The sequence below is a fragment of the Gossypium arboreum genome, chromosome 5 (genome assembly GCF_025698485.1).
Source record: "Gossypium arboreum isolate Shixiya-1 chromosome 5, ASM2569848v2, whole genome shotgun sequence".
Classification (NCBI taxonomy): domain Eukaryota; kingdom Viridiplantae; phylum Streptophyta; class Magnoliopsida; order Malvales; family Malvaceae; genus Gossypium; species Gossypium arboreum.
The window spans coordinates 46,089,040-46,096,836 of record NC_069074.1 but is presented as its reverse complement, the minus strand read 5'-3'; the positions used below and the strand labels follow the sequence as shown (position 1 = coordinate 46,096,836).

General features: G+C 39.1%; 1 non-coding gene across 1 annotated transcript; it reads right to left on the bottom strand.

Moving 5' to 3' along the window:
* Positions 1 to 585: 585 nt before the first annotated feature.
* Positions 586 to 691, bottom strand: LOC128293492 (small nucleolar RNA R71). Its single transcript, XR_008283673.1, has one exon. It is a non-coding gene; the product is annotated as a small nucleolar RNA R71 (small nucleolar RNA).
* Between the last annotated feature and the right edge of the window lie 7,106 nt (positions 692 to 7,797).

Below are 7,797 nucleotides of genomic sequence, written 5' to 3'. Positions count from 1 at the left end.
GTGTATGACTAAAAAAACCGGTCGGGACCATTACTTTTTAACAGTGAGTCGATCGTACAGTTTGCAGAAATCGAAGAGAAATAAGGTGAAGCTTAAGAAACACAGAGGAAGAGCAAGAGGATGATACTTCAACCACAACCGAGGAGATGGCTAAAAACTAGGAAAATTCACTACCTCTTGCGATTGCCGCTGATCCAGTAAATCAGAATCTTGCTCCGCGTACTATGTACGATTATGCTAAACCTTCTTTAACAGGAACTGAATCGAGCATAGTTAGGCCTGCTGTTGTTGCAAATAATTTTGAACTGAAACCTAACACCATTCAAATGATCCAACAGTTTGTTCAGTTTGATGGTTTGTAGGACGAGGACCCAAATGCTCATTTGCCGAATTTCTTAGAGTTTTGCGACACTTTTAAAATCAATGGTGTTTTTTATGATGCCATTCGCCTTTGGTTATTCCCTTTTTCATTGAGGAACAAACCTAAACAGTGGTTGAACTCATTACCACAAGGGTCAATCACTACTTGGAAACAAATGACCGAAAAATTTTTATTAAAATATTTTCTGCCGGCTAAAATAGCCAAATTACATAATGATATCTCCTCTTTTGTCCAGATGGATTTAGAAACACTTTATGATGCATGGGAGAGATACAATGACCTTTTGCGAAAGTGCCCTCACCATGGGTTACCACTCTGGTTATAGGTTCAAACGTTTCACAATAGCCTGAATCCTTCGACTAGACAGATGATTGACGTAGCTGCTGGAGGAACTATCAATAATAAGACACCTGAGCATGCTTATGAATTTATAGAAGAGATGCCACTGAATAATTATCAGTGGCAAGTCATGAGGACAAAACCAACGAAAATAGCCGGCGTTTTTAACGTCGATTCGATCACCATGCTCTATAATTAGGTAGAACTTTTGAATAGAAAAATTGACAGTTTTCTTGGTTCTTCACAGGTTCACCCACTAATGCAGTGCGAAGCAAGTGGAGGTGGATCAAGCAATTCAGAATACCCACTCGATGGCCACAACATAGAGAATGAGTAGTTAAATTACATGGGTAATAATCCTCGATCTCAAAATAATCCTTATAGTAACACTTACAATGCAGGTTGGAGGAACCACCCAAATTTTTCATGGGGAGGCCAAGGAAATCAAAGATCACCACCACCTCCAGGCTTACAACAACCACCCTACCAACAAGAGAAAAAGCCGAACCTTGAGGAGATGCTAACAAAATTCATCTTGGTGTTAGAAACTTGTTTTCAGCATACGGAGACAGCACTTAAGAATCAATAAGCATCGATCCAAGGGCTCGAAACTCAGATAGGACAGCTTGCCAAATTAATATCTAAACAACCACAAGGTAGCTTACCGAGTAACACTGAATCTAACCCAAGGGAGCAGCTCAATGCAATTACCATTCAAGATGAGGAAGGGTTAGTTGCACCTGAACCAGAACCGAGGCAAGAAACTGTGGTAAGTAAAGGTAAAGGTGAGGTGGACCAAAATAACCAAAAACAGGTAAGTAAAAAGTACAAACCATGTGTACCATACTGAAATGCAAGAATGAAAGACCACTCAAACGAAAAATTCAGTAAATTCCTTAAACTTTTAAATAAATTACATATTAACTTACCGATTATTGAAGCTCTTTCGCAGATGTCGAACGTAGTCAAATTTTTAAAGGAGCTTTTAGCAAATAAGCGGAAGTTAGATGAGGCATTGCATGTGGAGTTAGATGTAGTTTGCTCAGCTATACTACAGAATAAGATGGCCAACAAATTGAAGGATCCAAGGAGTTTTACGATTCTTTGTTTAATTGGTAGCTTAAATGTTAATAATGCTTTGGCTGATTTAGGGGCTAGTATCAATGTCATGCCTTATAAAATGTTTAAACAACCAGGTCTTGGGAAACCCAAACAAATTAGGATGAGTATTCAATTGGCCGATAAAATTATCAGCTTTCCTAGGGAATTATTGAAGACGTACGCGTTAAAATTGAAAAATTTATATTCCCAGTTGATTTCGTTGTTCTAGACATAGAGGAGGATAGTAACGTGCCTTTAATTTTAGGAAGGTCCTTTTTAGCAACTGCCAAAACTATAATTGATGTTGGTACAGGTAAACTCACACTTCTTGTGGGAGACGAAACAATCACCCTTCAAGCTCGTAATTTGAATAACACATTGAAAATCGAAGGTGTTCATATAAATCATACTATTAAAATTGACCATGTGGTGCAACCTACTTTGTAGGAAACAGGTTCAGAGAACACACTTAAGCCATGTTCGAGTAACGACAAAGGACCTATCTATGAAGAATGAAGGCTACAAATCGAGGAACTAGATGAATGGCAGACACATAAATCGAGGACACACAATAAACCAAAACCATGCCATGACGAGCTCAATATCTCACGAAATCAACTTAAGGTTGGAGACAAAGTACTACTAGATGTAGCAGACCCTCGTATTGCCACTTCTAAACTTAACGGAGTAATCCCTCTTACGGTACTCAGTATTTTCCCATATAGTACAGTCGAGGTAATTCATCCCAAATTCAGAACTTTTAAGGTAAACAGTATTCGTTTTAAACCTTATGTTGATAAAATTGATAGTAGGGATGAGGAGTGTAAAGTCCTCGCACCACCATGACCATGCAACAGAAAGGTAAGTCGAGCTTAGACTATAAATAAGTGCTTTTGAGGAGGCAACCCGAGCACTAACGATGTTAAATTTTATAAAATTTTAGTTCTTGACATTTAATCACTAACTGAGTCATTGAAACACAAGTTTTCTAATCCACACGGGTGTGCCTTAGGTCGTGCTCACACCACGGGAGAAGACACGGCCGTGTGATATGACTGTGTGAAAACAAGGAAAATTTTTTCCATAACACGAGATACGATAAGTTGCCACGGCCGTGCGACGTGGCTGTGGACAAGTCTATCAAACCAACACGGGCGTGCAACAAGCTCGTGTCTATAAACCGTGGTTGAAACTGAGAATTTAGCACGGGCGTGCGACACGCCCGTGCCCATCAACTGTGTTCAAGACTGATAAAATAACACGGCGTAGACATCCATACATGGAAGTGAAAGAAGCAAACGAAGCAGAACACGGCCGTGCGACACGGCCGTGTGCACCAACACACCCAAAGAGCACGGGCGTGTGCCGAATCTCAAATGCGCCCAAATTTAAAAAATTGCGAAATACACGGGCAAAAATTAAGGCACACGGGCGTGCCCCACAGCCGTGTGTCCCAAAGCCTATATAAACCCCTCATTATTCATCATCCCCTTCCCCAAAATCCCCAACCCTAGCCGTTGCAACTTCACACACCCTACTTGCCACGCCCGTGCGCCGACCATAGCACCACCTTCGACGACCTAAAGCTCTTCCCTCTTGCATTTGTTCATTTTTTTCCCTCTATTCTCTTTATTCTTTTACTTATTTCATGATATTTTGTTTTATTTTAAGTAAATAATCATAGTTATAATGATAGAATACTTATGCTCTTTGTTAAGAAATTTGTCATATTAGTCAATACATTTTGCTGCATTCATCCATTTTTCTTGTTTCCATAGATTTCATGCTTACCCACACCATATTTCATACTTATCAAACCTACATGCATTCATTCACTAGATATTTCCGTTAGCATTACTCTCATAGTCCTATTCATAGTAATGACTTAATATATCTGATTGGGTTATGTTTTTAGCATAGTTGTTCTTTGGTACATGACTTCTATGAAATATCTCCATTAGTTTTACCATGCATATTTTTCCATGCTATTGTTGGCGAGTAATTTTATTTCATCTTGCCATTGCAGGTATACTATGTCAACCTCATGTGGCAAGAAGACTGCAGTCCCCGCTTCGAAGAAAAGGAAATGAGCAATGTCATCCTCGGGTCCTACCGCTGAGATCCGTCACCCTTTCCTCCAATTTCCCTTGGGACCCCAAGAAGAACTATTTCAGATATTACGGGCCCGACCCCTAGGTGTGGGCCGCTGCATTGACTGGGCCGCACTTGAACAAATTCAAATGGCTGACGTGGTCTGAGCCCTCCTGTTGACTAATTAGTGGGGGCTCTTCTTTGAGATCATCGAACCGATGTACCTCAAGCTCACAATGAAACTCCACTCGACCTTCCATCTTTAAGTCATCATGACAAACTTCGACGATCCTGGAATGGTCTAGTTCTGTCTTGGTGGTCTAGTGCGCCAGTTGAGCGAATCGGAGTTTGGAATTGCACTAGAGCTGTACACGGAGGAGTTCATGGATGACAATGAACTCGACACCCTCTATCGCCACATCCACTACTCTCCCTCAAAGTGCTGGAAGGACCTTGTCCCTGCCTCGGCCACCTATGATCCTAGCCACTTTAAGGCATCAGCCCTCGCCCTATCCCTGCGATACCTACACGCCATCTTGGCGTACACTCTAACAGGACAGCGAGAGAGCACCAGCGTCGTCAACACTCACGACGCCTATTACTTGTGGAGAATGGCAAGCGGGCATGACTTCGACCTTGCCTATTTCATTGCCCTCGCCATCCTCCATCAGACAGAGCAACATAGGAGAGGAGTAATCTCTATCGGGCCTTATGTGACTCGATTGGCTCGGCATTTTGGGCTCCTCAACACAACGGCACAATCATCCTCCCTTTCTCTCATCGGCTAGATGTCCCCACAGGGCATCTCGAGCATGTTACATAAGAGGATGATCGAGAAACGACATGGAACCTACCCACCTCAGCACCGCCTCATCCAGTCCACCGAGGAGGAAGACCCAGAGGACATTCCTGATGATGTCCCTCCACGTCATGAGGACCCACCGTCTCAGCCACCACCCATCCATTGTCCAATTCATGCGGCAGCTTCATACTCTGACATCTCTGAGCACCTTACTCGGTTTGAGCAGCAGTGTTTTCAGTGCTTTGATCACATTGATGCCACTCTTCATCAGATTTGTTAGCACCTTCACATCTCATCGCCACCACCACCTCGCAAACCATCCGGTGACGATGATGTTTAAAAACTTTTTATTTATTATTTTTATTTTCACTTTTATATTTATTTATTTTCTCTAAGTACTTTCTATTTTATTTTCCGTTAAAATTATTTTAATTTTAGATTTTATAATTTTTATTGAATAATTTATAGTTTCGACTATTTCATTACGAGTAATTATGCTTCCTTATATTTCCTAAAGAGTTCTTGATTTCATCACAGTTATAAAGAGCTCTAAAGCTCATCATCACTTAAGAACTAAAAACTCGATTGGAAAAGGTTCTCCACAACTACCATGTCCTGTTTGACCACGACCATAGCTACTACCAGATATAATACTCTTTTGGTACAGGACTTATGGACTAACGAACCTCTACCACCACCGGAGTATCCTCCTCCACTCTCACCATTGCCTTGGCTGATTATTCTATATAACTCCAATTCAAGGAGTTCATTCATCATTCAGGAAGTTTCACTTCTGTCCCTATCTTATAATTATATATCTATATTTTTCAATATATCTATCTTTGTACATTGAGGGCAATGTACATCTTAAGTGTGGGGGGTCTTTTATATCATCATCAGAAACCCCTGAATTTTGTCTTACTCTCACGTGAATCACTCATATCACTATTAAAATGAATTTTAATTAATTTATGATTTTTATTGACATGTCTTGGATTAAAACATAGCCATTTATGCATTGATTGTTTAAACTTTAAGACATTAGGGAGTCAAGCATGATAAGTTGATTTTTGAGAATTAAAAACTTTTAGGTTGTTTCCCTAAGTTTAGGTATTATTTTGGGTTGAAATTCACAAGTTTAAACATCAAAAAGCCATAATTTTTGTGAGATCTTGAGCCTTTAGAGCATATTATATTTCTTTCATGCTCACTTTTATTTTGAGTGCGTCAATATTGATTTGTTATTCTAGAACTTGCTTGATTATACATGTCAAGACCATGCCATTTGATTTTATATGTCGAGATGATAAAGGCACTTAGGTTTAACCCACTCACTCCACAAAAGCCTACCTTCATAATTAACCCTTAGTGAACCCCTTTGAGCCTAACCAGCCATCAATTGATTTACCCTCAATATTAACCCATAAACCATTATTGTTGAAATCCCCTAATTTAATCCCTATTTTTGTCGAGATTTGATTTGAATTAACTGCTTAGCTATGTCTTATTCTTTATTGCAATAATTAAGTTCTATGTTATTTGACTTGTTCTTAAAAAAAATCAATACTTACATACATATTAGTAGTAATTCATCGTTTTTGAGCTTGAGTGTTAATTCTATTTTCTAAGAAGAAGCTCACTTGTATTCAACTGATAATTAGTTATTTTTCTAGTTTGGTGATTTTTTTTTCAATTCAATCTCGATTCTAACATTTTCTTTCAGCTTGTGACCACACTCCCTAACCAAAGCCACGTTGCAACCCTCTAAAGACCTTTTGATTGATGTATCATCTCAATATATAGTGGAGGAGATTTGATTTTCAAGCAAGCCTATGGTAATAACTTTTCATATTGACTAATGAGTGCTTTATTTGATGTCCTTAAACACCTCGAGTGATTGGAGTGAATCTTTAGTGAGGATATTAAACTCTGTGATATTTTGATAAAAATGTAATCACTTAAATGAGGGGAGACACCTATGTTTTCGTAATAAAATGCGCAGGTTGGAATGTTTGAAACTTTGATGTACTTTTAGTTGAATTTTCAATGTATGAATACTTATGGATTTTTTTGAGATATTATTGATAGGGATTATAAATTCAGAAGAATTTATTTTGATTGTGAGTTGAAGATTTTGCTTGAGGACAAGAAAACGCTTAAGTGTGGAGGTATTTGATAAACCGTAATTTATACATATTTTTACCCCATCCTTAACACATTTATGGATGGTTCCTCCTTAGATTTGGTGAATTCAATGCTCCTAATTCTTTAATTTCATGTTTTATACTTAGGTGAGCATAGGAGAGTAAAAAAAGCGAGAAATGGGCCAAAAACGGAGAAAATAGACCCACATGGGAAATCAACATGGCCTGGACTTCCTCACAAGGGTAAGCCACACTGCCGTGTCCATTTGGCCGGATTGAAGCACGACTTACACGGGTAGACTACACGCTCATGCCTATTTAACAGCCTTGACCATGGGCTGGAGCAATCTCACACGGGTGTGTCCCTGTCGAGCCCAAGTATAGTCCTATTCGGAAAAGGCCACTTTTGAGGGCTCTTAGGCATTCTAAAGCTTATTTAAACACCTGAGGAGGCACTTAGGAGGAGGACACGGAGTAGGAGGCAAGGAATTACTCAAGGGAAGCTGATTGATCCATCTCAGAAGCCGGATTCATCATCAAGACTGAAAATCTCCCTTCAATTTCCATTTAGGGATTTTAGGTTTTCTTACGTTTTGTATTCATTATTCTTCTGAGATATTTTCTTTTATAATTATGAACTAAAACCCCTAAATACCTAAGGGGAATGAAACCTAAGGCGGATCTTGTTATTATTATCTGAATTGTATGATAAATATTTAACTTGTTCTTAATTATGTGTTCTTAATTCTTGTTTTAATATTCTAGATATTGATTCAAGTTAATGCGCTTATTCAGAGGAGCAAAAGTCCCTATCTAAGAGTAAATTTTTCATTATTAAGCGGAGTTGATTGCACGCCTAGGTGACAAGATTTTGCCAAATTAGGGTGCAACCTAATAAGGGGATCCATAGATCGAGTTAATGCAACACTAGGGCGTTA